The sequence below is a fragment of the Zingiber officinale genome, chromosome 8A (genome assembly GCF_018446385.1).
Source record: "Zingiber officinale cultivar Zhangliang chromosome 8A, Zo_v1.1, whole genome shotgun sequence".
Taxonomy (NCBI): Eukaryota; Viridiplantae; Streptophyta; class Magnoliopsida; order Zingiberales; family Zingiberaceae; genus Zingiber; species Zingiber officinale.
This window is the reverse complement of record NC_056000.1, coordinates 99,523,710-99,538,497: the sequence shown is the minus strand read 5'-3', so window position 1 is coordinate 99,538,497 and position 14,788 is coordinate 99,523,710. Positions and strand designations below refer to the sequence as shown.

The 14,788-nt window shown below is 38.3% G+C and overlaps 2 long non-coding RNA genes across 2 annotated transcripts; both read left to right on the top strand.

Annotated features, from left to right (window-relative positions):
- The first annotated feature begins 4,028 nt into the window (after positions 1 to 4,028).
- LOC122012204 lies at positions 4,029 to 4,655 on the top strand. The gene is made up of 3 exons (XR_006120159.1): positions 4,029 to 4,092; positions 4,177 to 4,278; positions 4,620 to 4,655. It is a non-coding gene; the product is annotated as an uncharacterized LOC122012204 (long non-coding RNA).
- Positions 4,656 to 12,307: 7,652 nt separating this feature from the next.
- Positions 12,308 to 14,043, top strand: LOC122008027. Its single transcript, XR_006119167.1, has 4 exons — positions 12,308 to 12,657; positions 12,791 to 12,882; positions 13,454 to 13,578; positions 13,673 to 14,043. It is a non-coding gene; the product is annotated as an uncharacterized LOC122008027 (long non-coding RNA).
- The last annotated feature ends 745 nt before the right edge of the window (positions 14,044 to 14,788 follow it).

The window sequence follows — 14,788 nt, the reverse complement described above, 5'->3', positions numbered from 1 at the left end:
TTCCTTTACCATACCACCAGTATTATTAGTTTTATGTTATCACTAGTTTGATAGTGGATAGTATCTGCTAAATATCATGTTGTTTCGGTTCGTGGAGAACCTATTTACTCCTGTTGCTTCAGTTGCTTCGGTCTGTAGAGGACCAATTTACTCGTGTTGATTCGGTCAGTAGAGGATTGATTTATTTATGCCAGTTCAGTCAGTAGGGGACCGACTTTCTTTATTACATAGAGATTCCGATCTTTGGGTTATTTGTATGGTCAGATAACCTAGAAGACATATAAGAGTTCTTGACTCGTACAGACGTAGAAAGAACTGAATTATCCATATACCATTATTGGTTTGACTTGTCTATAGAGGATTGATGTATCTTATTCCATGGAGACTTTGACCATGGATTATGTGTATCTGGTTAAGTAACCTATAAGGTACGTTCTGTTAGATGACCCCATTGTTGTGGAAAAGTGTAGAGCTAGATGTTTAACACTTACGTGATACATTCATTATATGGGTGTATCAATTGGTGAGTAAATTCAGATACATGACTTGTACTGATGTGGAACAAATATTGTTAGCTGCATATCCTTTACGTGACCAGACACCATGTAAAGGAAGATGCAGAAGACAGTTGTTAGAATAAAGCATCTCGGTGATTATTTTGAGGTGTTTCGAGAGAGCATTTCTCTACCTCCTTGGGAGTCATGATGGTTTATAAGGTGATGGTTAGCCGACTTGTCTAGTGTGGTTCCATGGGAGAACCTGATTCATGGACCGATTGGATATGGGTAGATATCCTCGATGGTATGTATTGATATATGATCTGTAGTGTTGCAGAGTATGTGGTGTTAGTTGCTTAACACCTACGTAGTTCCACCATTATCGAGTGGAAACATCATACGATAATCTTCAAGGAGCAGAGTGACGATTGACAATTATGTCGGTTAGTTATTTGTTGAAGGTGCTCCTCTATCTTTGTGTCCATTGCTCGTCACTAAAGGATATTGAGCCTCAGGTGGAGCAATCGTAGTATGATGGGTTACAAGATAATGTTTAGTCATCTCAGCTAGCATTGTCTCTGTAAGTAGTGCAAGACCTAGAACACACGATCATTTATTAAAGGTTTTGAAGTCTATATGTTAGATCAGGATGTTCGATATTTTTATCGACATTTGACGAACATTTACGGTATGACTATGAGAGTTGTGGAGATATTTTCTTGATGTGTAGAGTTTGGTAAACTCATATCTCATGGTTGACCGTATCTCTACCATTTGGAGAGTTGTTGGTTAACGGTCAGGAGGTCAAGGGATATTCCTTTGATTTCAGTAGTTATACACCTTTGGTAGGATGCTGATTTGTGGTTGGTGATCCGATTATACGTTTGTTGTTGGTGATCTTACATATGAGAATGTCTGTAGTATGGATATTATGAGTCCTTGGTTTCATCATTTAGGCTTACAGTGCCCTAAATGCTTGCATGGACTCGATGAATTTGGTATTCTTAGGGTGTTTGGATCAGTGATGTTGTCTTTAGTGATAATATTGTGATCTATTTTAGATCCGAAGTGGATCACGTACACCATCTTTGTATAGTTCTAGAGATGTTTCGACGGGAATATCTATATACGAAGTTCAGTTATGCGTATTTTGATTATCTTCTGTGAGATTTCTGGAACATATGATCACCAGTAGAGGTACACCTATGGATCAATAGAAGATAGAAGTTGTTACCAGTCGGGAGTAGTTGAAGTCTGTACAGGAGACTCACAGCTACCTTGGTCTGGATGGATATTACTGGAGATTAGTGGAGGGTTTCTCTAGCGTTGTTATGTCATTGACTTGATTGTCTAGGAAGAGTGTGGAATTTTCCTGGATATATGCTTTTGAGACCAGTTTCATGAATTGAAATGAAACGTTGATAACTGCATCGACTTAGTTTCACCTTCTTGTGTAGACGGATTTATACTCTACGCAGAAGTATCGTTTTAGGGTTAGGTACAATTATGAAGCAGCGGAGTCGAGTAGTACTATGTTTTCTTGACAGCTGATAGATCATGAGAAAATTATCCGACTCATGATTTGGGGTTAGCAGGTTATCATTTTCTCGTTGAAAATGAGGTGACATCATTTATACGGTATTTATTATTACCATGAAAGATTATGTGTATTTCTGAGTTATAACTGGTCCGAGAGGAGTTATTTCAGGAAGCACATTGACCCAGTTTTACGATACATGCAGGTGATACCCAATGTACGGAGTCTTGAGGCGTTCCTATTAGTGGAACAACAGTAAGACATCGAAGATTTTGTTGCTTGATGTCTAGTGTGTCAGCATGTGGAGGTTGAACATCGGAGACTAGTAGGATTGTTCCAGCATACTTGTATATTGGAATGAAGTTGAGAGCATGTTTTGGTGGACGGTATTGTCCTATATCACGGTAAGGATGTGATGCGATGTGGGGAATCGTTGATTGGTTGTTAGATTTGTTCCACTTCTATCGATTTGTAAGACGAATTCTTTGGATCAAGTAGTAGGGTTATACTGTAGAGGAATTACCTGATCTTATGGTATACCTCTAAGTATTGTCTCGGATGGAAATATGTGAATCACGTCATGATTCTGACTGAGGTTACAGTAGACTTTGGATTCAGGGCTTCGCTTTAGTATAGATTTTCATTCTCAGTGTGAGGGATAGTTTGAGCCCTGTATAAAGATGTTGGAGGATTTGCTGATAGTGCATTATGGAATTTAGAGGTAGTTGATTTCCTCACGATTGGCTATACAGCAGTGTGAGAGTAGCGAAAGCAGGGTGAGCTCATAACCCACAGAGTCTTCTCTTACGGTTGGAGATTTGCTATGATATTTGAATGGAATAGTATATGGGTATGTTGCTGGATTGTTACACTTAGATGTGGATCCCTTAGTTGAGCAGTAAACTTGGGGACCAAATTTTTATTAGTGGGGGAGAATGTAAAATACGGTGCCCAAATAATAATTAAATAATAAGGTTATTGAACTAATAATCATTTTGGATTTTTCAAGAATTTTTAGAAATTTTCTGGGAATTTTTCGGAGCCCGTTCGGCGTACTTTAAGGGGATCAATTATTGGGCAGCGAGAAAGCCTCTTTGGAATGTCTAAATATGGGAGTTGATTGAGGAATGGACTTAGATCTTGATTAACTAAACCTAAGTTATATATGTTTATATTAAACCTAATCTTCTTCCCCTCCCTCTCACGCCGACACCTCCTTCCCCTTTTCATCCGCCGCACACCCGAGCCCTCCTCTCAAGCTCTCCACTTCCCCGCCGCCTCTCCCTCACCCTCTCGCGCCGCCGCTACCTTCCCAAACCAACGGTGCCGACGCGACTCCTCTCCTTCCCCGAGTGTAAGCCGTCGGCCCAGGGAGGCCCTAGCCGTCTCCCTCCCTCTCAGCCGATGTCGCGAGCTCATCATCGACCATCGCCTGAAGAACGATCACCTCACCTTGATGCCGATTCTTGAGTGTCGCCTCTCAGAGCAGCGCCGTCGTTAATCGCCGCTGCTGTCCCTGTGTGTGCCGAGAGCCACTCGTGCTCCACCCGAGTGCCACCCATGATCCGTTTCTCCATCTTCCTTTTCCTCATGAGGCGTGGAATCTTTCCCCTCTTTCACGGTTGAATCCATCGCCGACCGTCGGACATGAGCGGAGCAACAGCGATCTCATCAAGAAGTACCTTAAAGTTGTCACAGCTCTACTCTACCTCGACTCTGCACCACAGCAGCTATTGTCAACCCTAGCCCGATGTATACCACCATCAGAGCACCTTCTACATCCTCCATTTCGTTCCGGGCAGATCATTGATTCTTCTGCTCATCGATGCTACCCTTAGCCTCAGTGGCGCAGCCTGCCGTCTAGCTGCCAAAGATTGGTTTTCCACAGGAGTTAGTTCTGTTGGCACAGATTTGAGGTAATCCATTGCCTATCATATGATTTGAATGTTTGTTATAGATTTAGTGTTGATTCGGGGTGATTGTTTGGATGGAAGTGACCAAATGGTTCCGATAGCTAGGTCTTCGGCTGTGAGATAATAGGGCAGCAGCCATATGAAGGTAAGATGTTTATAGAATTGGAGAAGGGGTTGTTAACATGGGATTGAGTTTGATGCTTAGATGACTGTTATGATTGTTATGTAGGGTGTTGGATTTGGAAATCAACAACTCTATCTTTCTCCGGCCATGATCCTTGGTAGCGAGCACTTCTCCGGTTGTGAATTAACATAGAGGTTTCCGATTCAGGTGAGTTGATGAAAACTAAATTATGTTTTAATCAAATGTGATTATAGCATGTTTAATCTAAGGTAGTGGAGATTGGTTATGGATGAATAACTAGTTGTGTTGGTTGGATTATCAGATGTGGTAGTTAAAAATTGATTATGTGGAAGAATTATGCATGTTCGATTCATGATGCTTAGTTGTTGATGCAATTAAATTGGACTGGATAAGTTGGATTGTTTATTCATGCCTTTCTTGGATTAAATTGAAGTATGTGAAGAAAGAGTTTGAATCGGTTTAGGTTGGTTGATAGTTGACACATTGATTGTAGATCTTTGGTTTTATCTCGTATTCTGTATTTGTAGGATTCGAGGTGGATGTGATCGTCTAGATTTGTTGAAGATGGTTAGCACGATCGATAATTAAAGGCGGGTACTTCTTGCTTTATCTCTTTAGCACATTGTTCTTAGTGCATGAGCTATATGTTTGATAGCCATTATGTTTATCTTGACTCCACTCGTATTTTTCCTGCGCTTGATACTTCCACTCAATCTTCGAGCTACTCATTCGTGTATCTATACAGTCTCCCTTTGCTATCTATGATGTTTAGCAGATACTATATCACTAGGTATCAGATACCTAATACCAGATGCCAGACATTAGATATTAGGTATTGGATATATACACCTGATACCATGTTTACATGCTTTGATTGCTGTTTATTTACACACCTTATTGAGCATGCTAGCTTCATGTAGCATACCTGTTTCTGTTTATATATATATGATGACTGTTGCATTGTTCGCATCATGTCATTGCATGCATTGCCAACGATCCTGTCTCCCTTGTGGTTGAGGCGGTTGTTGGCCAGGGCCGCACACTCGCCCACTCATGGGTAGTGGTAGCTTGGAGCGTGCCGCATGCCCTGTCGTACCCCCCACTCGCACACTCATGGGTAGTGTCTACAGGAGTCGCGGGCAGCAGGGACCCCGTCGCAGATGTAGCTATTCAGCTACTATGCAACTGTCCCCTTGACCACTCGAGAGTAGTGGTAGCTGGAGTGGTGTATAGTCTATCATTGTCCCGGCCTCTCGTCCATACTGGGGTCATGGACTTGAGGGGTGGGCGGGAGTGACTATCCGTGCATACGCTGTTATTATTATACCTGCTGATACTGTTGTTTACTTATGCTGCTGTTGTTAGATTATGCTGTTGTTGTTTATTTATGCTGTTATGCTTACATAGGTTGAGATTTATACCCGTGATATGTGTTTAGACACTGGCTTATTTACCATTGACCTGTATATACCTCACATGATACCATGTAGTTATGAGCAGTACTGTAGCAGGACTTTGCTACATCTACCTTCCCTTACTAGCCTAGGATATGGTTTCAGGTATGGACACTTATTATGATATCACTGTAGTATCTGCTATTTCCATACGAGACTGTATACCTTTGCATCTCTAGTTTGTTTTACTATACTCATGCACTATCTGTCTATTACCCGCTGAGTCTTTATACTCACCACCCCGTATATTGGTAATTTCACCAGGTAGCAGGTAAAGGATTTATGGAGTCGCCTGGAGAGCCTGTCCGCCAGTCCCACGTCACATTTGAGGACGACCTTACGATTTTGGTATTTCTTACGCTATTTGTATTTTGGGTTTTGTACTTGTTTATGTATTTGAGTTCTCTTGTATTTGGGTTGATATTATTGTGTCAAGCCGAGCCGGCTCGCAATTAGTTACTTTGTGTTTTGTGATTATCGTTTGTGATTTCCGCTATGTTGATTTTAGTACAGCCGTGTGGGCTGATTGATATATTTATATAACTGCGTGGTTGTGTTTATTTCTGTTCCAGCCGAGTGGACTGATTATATAACTGCGTGGTTGTGTAGATATATTCCAGCCGTATGTGGCTGATGTATATTGTATGTATGTATGCCTCAGATTGTTACCCATACAGGGGAGATGCTGTCGAAATTTTTCGGTAAGGACTCCTCTGGGGGCGTGACATTTGGAAAAAGAATTTGACAAAATTATTTCGAAAACTCCTTCATTTTACTTTACCAAAATTCAAAATCACTTTTCTTAATGTTTAAATTTAATTTAACTTCACTTTGAAAATTATCCGGAATCCAGTTCTGAAAAATTAGGTCTAACTTAATTTTGATAATTTAATTTGCAAAAACTTAGTGTTGAAAATTACCTTTTGAAAGTGGTGTTTGCAAACTTAAAATTTTACTAAGTTATAAATCAGTTATTTTTCAAGACTTAGTTTTTTTTTTCAAGGATTTAAGAAGTAAAGGTAAAACTATCTTTTAGTTTTAACTCCCCTAGGTTAACTTGACACTATTTTGTCTGAAGTCTGTATTTATGCTTACTTGACATTAGTTATTTTGATGAATGTCAAAGGGGGAGCGTTAGGTGGTTAAGTTAGCTAAAACCAAACTGAAAATACAAACTAACTTAAAAATCCACATAAATGCATGTTGTTCTTTTCTGGCATATGTTTTCACTAACTTAACCAGGTTGTCATTCATCAAAAAGGGGGAGATTGTTGGTGCGGTTAGCACTAATGATTTAACCCAGGTTTTGATGAATGACAAATCAGGTTAATGATTCACACAGACGAAGTCGAATGACGGGCCGGATAGTCGGCACAAAGTCAGCGGGTCGGACGCTTAGGCACAAAGTCCAGCTAGGTCGACGGGTTGATTAGATAGCTGACACGAAGTCAACGGTCGACGGGCGTCGCGGTAAGTGAGGTAAGTCGGAGGAGTGATGAGGGCGTTCGGGAGCATTAGGCGTCGATCCGCCAGATCCATTCGGATATCTGTTGGATCGACGCCAATGTTCCCTTCCTCACTCCCTCCGACTTACCTCACTTACCGCCAGACGTCGATCGCCCGACTTCGTGCCAACTATCCGGTCGACCTAGCTGGACTTCATGCCTAAGCGTTCGGTCAGCCCGTTGACCCGCTTGGACTTTGTGCGAGCTATCCGATCAGCCCGTCGACCTAGCTGGGCTTCGTGCCAGACATCCGGTTAGCACGTCGACCTGTCTGGACTTCGTCTGCACACTTGGTCAGAGTGTTAGATCACAACAAACCTAACTTAACCTGATTTGTCATTCATCAAAACCTGGGTTAAATCGTTAGTACTAACTGCACCAACAGCTATCCCTAGAGTTGATCAAGAGAAAGTGACCAAGACTTCTAAGAAGTCTAAAAAGGTCATTAGGAAGGTATCTAGGGAAGTTATCCCTAGTGAGTACTTAGAGCATCCAAGGAGCACAATATGTTTTGGGTTCTAAGGAGCATATTCTCTATATCATAGAGGGTTAGAGAGTGTAAACTCAAATTGAAAGGGTGGTTAACCCAACCTTGATGTAGTTGACACTTGGAGAGCATTTTTAAGGTTTTTGTAAACCTTTGAAAATGAAATGAATCATATGGTTACTCTTTGGAAGAGCAAAAGGTGCCAAAATTTGAGGAATTGGGTTTAATTTAAATTGACACAACTAAACCAAGAGTAAGAGAAATGTCAAGTTGGGTTTTGGCATTCTCTTGAGAAAATATGGGCAAATCTAAGATTAGATTTTAATTTAGCTAAGGAATTAAGGATACTTACATAGATTATCTAGGTATAGTTTATTTATGCTAATTTGGCATGCTTTGTTTGCTCATTATATGCCATGACATCATATTTTACATTCATGTTTATTATGAAAAATATAAAAATACCATGTCATGTCATACATACATTATATAGCTATAGTGTATTTTCTTTTGAAAATCATTTATTTAGATGTATGCCATAAATCATTATGCATTATTTTTAATTCCTTGCAATTAAAGACAATGTCATTTACTAACAAGTGACATCCTAGGTGGATGTTCATAATTCAAAATGTCTAGATAGATATGCATGATCCCTAGTTTAGGGCAAAACCAAAATCTACATCTCACAAAGATTATAAGGTGACTTATATGTGTTTTAGTACACATTAAATACAAGTGAGATATTAGGGTGAAGAACAAGACTCAAGATGTTGATTTAGTGCATCTATTTAAGTTTTGGATTTCATCAAAACACATAGTTATGTGTACTACAATCATTAGGAAAGCTAATGTACAAATCATGTGCATTGAGCCCAAAGAACATGGTTGGAAATTGATTTTGAAAAACATTTTAAATATACTTTGGAAAACCTTGGTGAAGGCTATCTTTTGATAGTGATCATCATTGAAAAGTTAGATACAAACTTGAAAGAAACATTGAAGTTTTTGTAAGTTTTCAAGTTTGTATCAATTTTTGAAAATAAGATATATTTTCTTAGAAAACTATTTTCCATGATAGTATATTACCCTAAATAATGTCTACAATAATTTTCATGATTTTTAGAATTTTATAGAATTTTTGAAGAATTTCTGAAGGGCCCTAATCGATCAGCCGATCGATTGGGATGTGCTTCCCGTGAGCAGTAGCTCACGGAATCGATCAGCCGATCAATCCATTCACTCCTGGATCGATCAGATAATTGATTCAGAGGTAGTTTCTATGAACGGAACCTCTCTGAATCGATCAATGAATTGATTGAGCAAGTGTCAATCGATTGAGTCCCAACCTGATCGATTGAAAAGGTTGACTTTGGTTGGGAAGGTCTGATTTCAGTACTTTGAGCCATTTTTAGACTCTTTAACCATTCCTAACCCCTTGAAACACATTTATATACATTTAGGGATAGTTTTCATGATGAAAACAAGGAGAAATAGTTAAGGAACACTAGGTGGAAGTTTAGGATGAGGTTAGTTTCAAAATTGAATCTTTTAAACCTCAAAACTTCAAATTTTTGGCTTTCCTAAAGATTTAGGGATTCCAAGTCATTGTTGGTACAATGATAGAAGTTTGAAGTATCTTTTTAGGGAGAGCTACTCATAAAAATATGGAAATATTTTTCCGAAACCATTGAAGGTGGTAAATCTTTCTTTTGGAAATATGCTCAAGGTTGAGCATTGGGGAATAATGGAAGATTGAATATCTTCATTGTAGAAAAGGAGTATGCTCAAGGATGAACATTGAATGTAATGAAGAGTATGAGACCTTCATTATGAGTGTGAAGTTGGTTAATGCTCAAGGGTGAGCATTGAAGATAATAAAGGGTATGAGACCTTCATTGTGGTGTTGTGAACAACATGTAAGGTTGTGAACAACGTTGAGTAACTCTTCAGGGGGAGAGTTTTTGATGTGTGCCAATAAGGGGAGAAATATAAGGTTTAAGTTAGGCCTTTGTCCCTCAAGGAAAGTTTGGGGGAGAATGTAGGGTCTAAATTATGCTTTCATTATCCAAAGGGTATTGGCATGAAGAATAAGTTGAGGTTATGGGATTAGCCAACTTAAAGGTATTGTCAAATATCAAAAAGGGGGAGATTGTTGGTGTAATATCCCTAGGTCAATGCTAACCTGGTTGACAAACCTTGAGTTAGCTCAAGCTTGAGTCTTGATGTTTGGATTTCGATGTTTGACAATACATGGAGATTATAGATGTAATCGTTCGATTGGGGTGATTGTTGATACAATTCCCCTCTGGTCAAGGACTGACCAGTTAGATGTGAAGAAGAGTCAAGTAGGTCAAAGGGTTGACCGGATACATGACTGGGAAAGTCCCAACTGGAGGTTAGGCAAAGGAAAATTCTGGTAAGTGAAGTTAGATGAAAAACATAGTGAGTGAAACTAGGTAGTTGGAAAATCCTAGTGAGTGAAGCCAGGTGAAAGACCTAGTGAGTTAAGCTAGGTAGGTGAAAGTCCCCGTGAGTGAAGCCGAGTAGTGGGAAAGTCCCGGTGACTGAAGCCGAGTAGTGTGAAAGTCCTAGTGAGTGAAGCCAGGCAGATGGAAAGCCCTAGTGAGGGAAGTTAGGCAGAAGAAAAGACCTAGTGAGTGAAGCTAGATGAAAGTCTTGGTGAATAAAGCTAGGTAGATGGAAAGCCCTAGTGAGTGAAGCTAGGCACAAGAAAATACTTGGTGAGTGAAGCCAGACACGTGAAGATCCAGGTGAGTCAAGTTGACCAGACACCTAGTGTTGGGAAGCCCAAGTAGGTTAAAGGATTAACCGGATACTTGGCACAAGGAAATCCAAATGGGTCAAGGTTGACCGGACATCTGGTGGAAGTCCAAGTGGGTCATGGAGGACCAGACACTTGGCAGGAGACGATAAGTCCAAATGGGTCAAGGTTGACCGGACACTTAGCATGAGGAGAAAAGTCCAAGTGGGTCAAAGAGTTGACCGAACACTTAGCGAAGAAGTCCCAACAGGTCAAGGTTGACCAGATGCTAGGCATGAGGAGTTCCAACAGGTTGCGGTTGATCGGATGTTAGAATTAGGGATTCTAAACTTGAAATAAGTAAGTCAAAGGGAAGTCAATCGATCAACTGATCGATTGAAGGTGTGCTGCGAAGAAGGCTGGCCCAATTGATCGACTGATCAATTGGGAAGTGAAATCGCGAGCACAAAATGCTCCCAATCGATCGGTTCGATCGATTGGGCTCCCCAATCGATTGGTCAATCGATTAGGGCAAGTTTTCTCACCTAGACACGAGAGCACAGAAGAAGACTGAATCGATCAACCGATCGATTCAGCCTCCCTAATCGATCAGCCGATCGATTGGGATGTGACTGTTGCATATGTAGCGAGCGATGGGCGACTGGGATGGCGCAGATCTGACGTGGCAATCAATTGGGAGTATGGCCAATCGATTGGGAGCCCTAGAAGCGTGAAGTATATAACAGTTGGCGAGCTTATTTTTCGCAACTCTTCTTCCCCGATCTTACTATATTCTCTCCGACACTCACTGCTAGACTTCGAGCTTGGAAGAGAAGTGTTGTTGCACTTTCCAAAGGGTCCAGAGGTGATCTACATCAACAAGATCAAGCAAGAGAAGGTTTTTATTTATACACTTGTGTATTTTCTTCTTATTTGAGTGTATCTTGTTGTGTGAGTCTTGTATGAGGTTTCTCCACCTTTAGTAGTTACTGAGAAGGAATATTTTCTTAGTGGAGAGTGCTCATGTGTGTGGATTCTTGGATTAGTCACCTCATCTTGAGGTGGATACTAAGTAAATCCTAGTGTTAGCATTGCTTCAATTATATTCTACTGCATATCATCATAAAGGAGCAAGCAACGAAGCGCGACGAGCTATTCACCCCCCCCCCCTCTAGCTACAAATCGACCCAACACTCATTTACATATAACTCGATCGAATGGGATAAGAGTCTGTGACACTTAGTGTGAGGACTTTGCTTGCACTACAAGAAAACAGAGTTTCAAAAATAGATTTTTAAAACAGAATTAAAATCTGTTTCAGATTTAGGTCAATTAGAGATGAATTTACTATGAAATTACTAATCCGTTTCAATTTAATAAAATATAATATTTTAAAAATAAATTGAGACAAAAATTGAAATGAATTTGAGACGGAACTATAAATAAATTTTTATAAATAAAAATAAATACAGATTACAAACAAAATTTGAAACGATATAGTTTTTGTCAAAAAATTTGTTTTAAATTTAATGAAAAATTGAGATAGACAAAAATATATTTTAAATTTATATAAATTAGAGATAATTTTTTTGACGGAAACAAAATCCATTTTAGATTTATGTAAATTAGAGATGAATTTACTACATAATTAGTAGTCTCATTATAAAATATAATATTTGAAAAAAAATGACAAAAATTAAAATGAATTTGTGATAAAACTATAAATAAATTTTAATAAAAAAATAAATATAGATTATAAATAGAATTTGAAATTGTATATTTTTTATCAAAATATACTTATACAGATAATAGTTTGTAAAAAATCATGCATTGTTAAAATAAATATTAATAGCCTACTTTAATATTAACAAAGTTTAAGAATTAAAATTTAATAGCGTATGTTTTTACCCAATACGATAAAAATCTAACCACCCAGAATTTTTTTAAGAGATTTTTTTACGCCTTTAGTAAAATAGCGCCTGCGCCAGCCATTAACCCTGAGCCCTAATCCCTTCGACAGAAACACAGTTCTTTCCTTCAACAGAAGCTGCGCCTGCCCTAAGCCCTTGACCTCGAGCACTTCAATTCGACTCCGACAGATCTTCACCGACATCACTGGGCCTCTTCTTTCTCTGCTTCCCTCCTTCAGCACTGCGAAGATCGACAAAAATGCAGCTCTTCCTTCTCCTCCAAGAAGCAGCCCGACCCCCTTCTTTCTCTACTTCCCTCCTCCAGCCTCAGGCAATCAATTCGACTCCGATAGATCTTCCCCATCTATCCTTCATCACACTCAGGTGATGGACTCCGACAGATCATCTTCATCCAGCCTTCGTCTCCTTCGTGGTCGACGATGAGGTGCCTCTTTCACTCCATCTCCAAAAGCCCTAATCTATTTAAAGAGGATTGTTCTTTTGTTCCATGAATCTTCTTCTCTTTTCTTCAATTGTTACATGAATCTCCTTTTGATGCCTGTTGTCTCTACCTCAAGCTCCTCGTCGATCCTCTTTGTTGCCAAAAGGGGCACCTCTTCTACAAGGAGTGCATCCTCGAGGGCCTTCGTGCGCAAAAGGACATCAAAAGGTGTGTTCATCATTGCTGAATTTCCATATTTATTCTCACAAGATTTGTATATTCGAGTGTACGTGTTCTAATGTAGAGAAAAATGTATTATCTAGAAGTTTTAATTATCTCATTTGGCTTGATAACCTGATTAGCTTGGTCATTCATCTTCATGAATCTTTATAATCATTCTGTAATAACAGTAATGTCCTATGCACCTTATTTATTTATTTTTATCTTACATATACTTTTACATTGAAAAAGTATTCTTCCAACTTCACTCTTAAAGAAGTTATCTGTTTAGGATCGATTAGAGTGACTCTTATGAATTTTAGCAATGGATTGTAATGTCTATTAGGGTTTTGATCATTTACAAAAATGGATAAGGAATGAATGTGTTTGCCTTCATGGCTTGTACCGCAGTATGAAGAAGGGGTTCCAAAATTTCTTGCACAAGCTAGGAACTATGCCAAAACACGTGAAGTAATTTTATATTCTTGCAAGCATTGTAAAAATAAGAAGTATTTGAAATTAAGTAACATGATTTTTTTTCTTAATTACTTTGATTTTTATGTTTATGTTGTAAAATTAGGTTGCTAGTGTTGGCACTAGTAGCAAAATTGGAAATTATGTTGGTGCCGGTATTGATGTCAATGGTGCAAAAAAAAAAAAAGTGGCAATGTTAGTAACGTTAACCAACAACAAACTGCAGCTCAGGTAACTATCCTAGAGTTTTGTCTATTTCATGTGTGTATCTCATTTGTTTGTTTTATATTTATTAGACTAATATAAGTTTTTGTAATATGAACAGAAACAATAACGATAGATAAAATGTTGATGATCACGCTACTTATTATTCATTCAATCTTCAATCATGATGCGATGTGGTGGGTGACAAATTTGTTAGATGGTGACAGATTAGCTACACTAATGTGATGTGGGTGACTCATGTAAGGGAAGAGTGTATGAATTTCAACACGGTCGACACTTTAGAATATCAAAGAATTAAAGTTTTAACATATTTGCTCTTGATGAGAAGAACAAAGAATTATCACAAGAAATTGAAGACATGTATGCTACTAGCAAGAGGATGGAGGAAGAAATTATTAAAAGAAAAAGCAAATTGGAATCGCAATGTGTGATTGCATTTATCTCAAGACGATGTGAATATTTCTTTATCTCAAAGACAACTGTATTGTAATTTTGAATTTAGAAATTAGTTATTTTTAATATTTTTGAAATTTGTGATTGTTTATTGCAAAATAATATGTTGATATAAATTATAGATAAAATTAGTGATAAATTTATAAATAAATTTATGTGTGGATTTATAAATAGAATTATAAATGGATTGATAAACATGTAATTTGAGACAGACTAATGATAGATTTAAAACAAAATTAGAAACGAAATTTGTATTTAAAATTAATTTTATTTTATCAAATTAAAAATAGATTCGTAAATAATTTTTTAATTCATTTCACTAACGGATTTTTGAGATGGAATATTCTGTTTCAAACATTATTTAGAGACAGAAAAATGACTTTCAAAGATAGAATTTTTCGTCTCTAAAGCCCTGTTTTCTTGTAGTGTTGCTTATAACTTAGCTGAACGGTGCAAGAGTTTGGAGGTATGAGAGCATGCTTGTTAGTTAGAGCCCTAGAGCCAATCATTTGAAGATTGTACGGACTCATGTATATCATATTCTTGTATATATATTAAGGCATTTGGTTTTTGGTTATTATGCTTATTTGTATTAGTGCCAGATAAAATAAGTATAGTAACGTCCTTGAGTAGAAGGTTCTTACCTATATCAATCGATTGGTTGAATCGATAGTGAGATGATATAGGGAACACTACTCTAAATCATTCCTAGTCGAGTATTAACATTCAGGGACAATGTTAATACAATAAGACTAGCATGTAG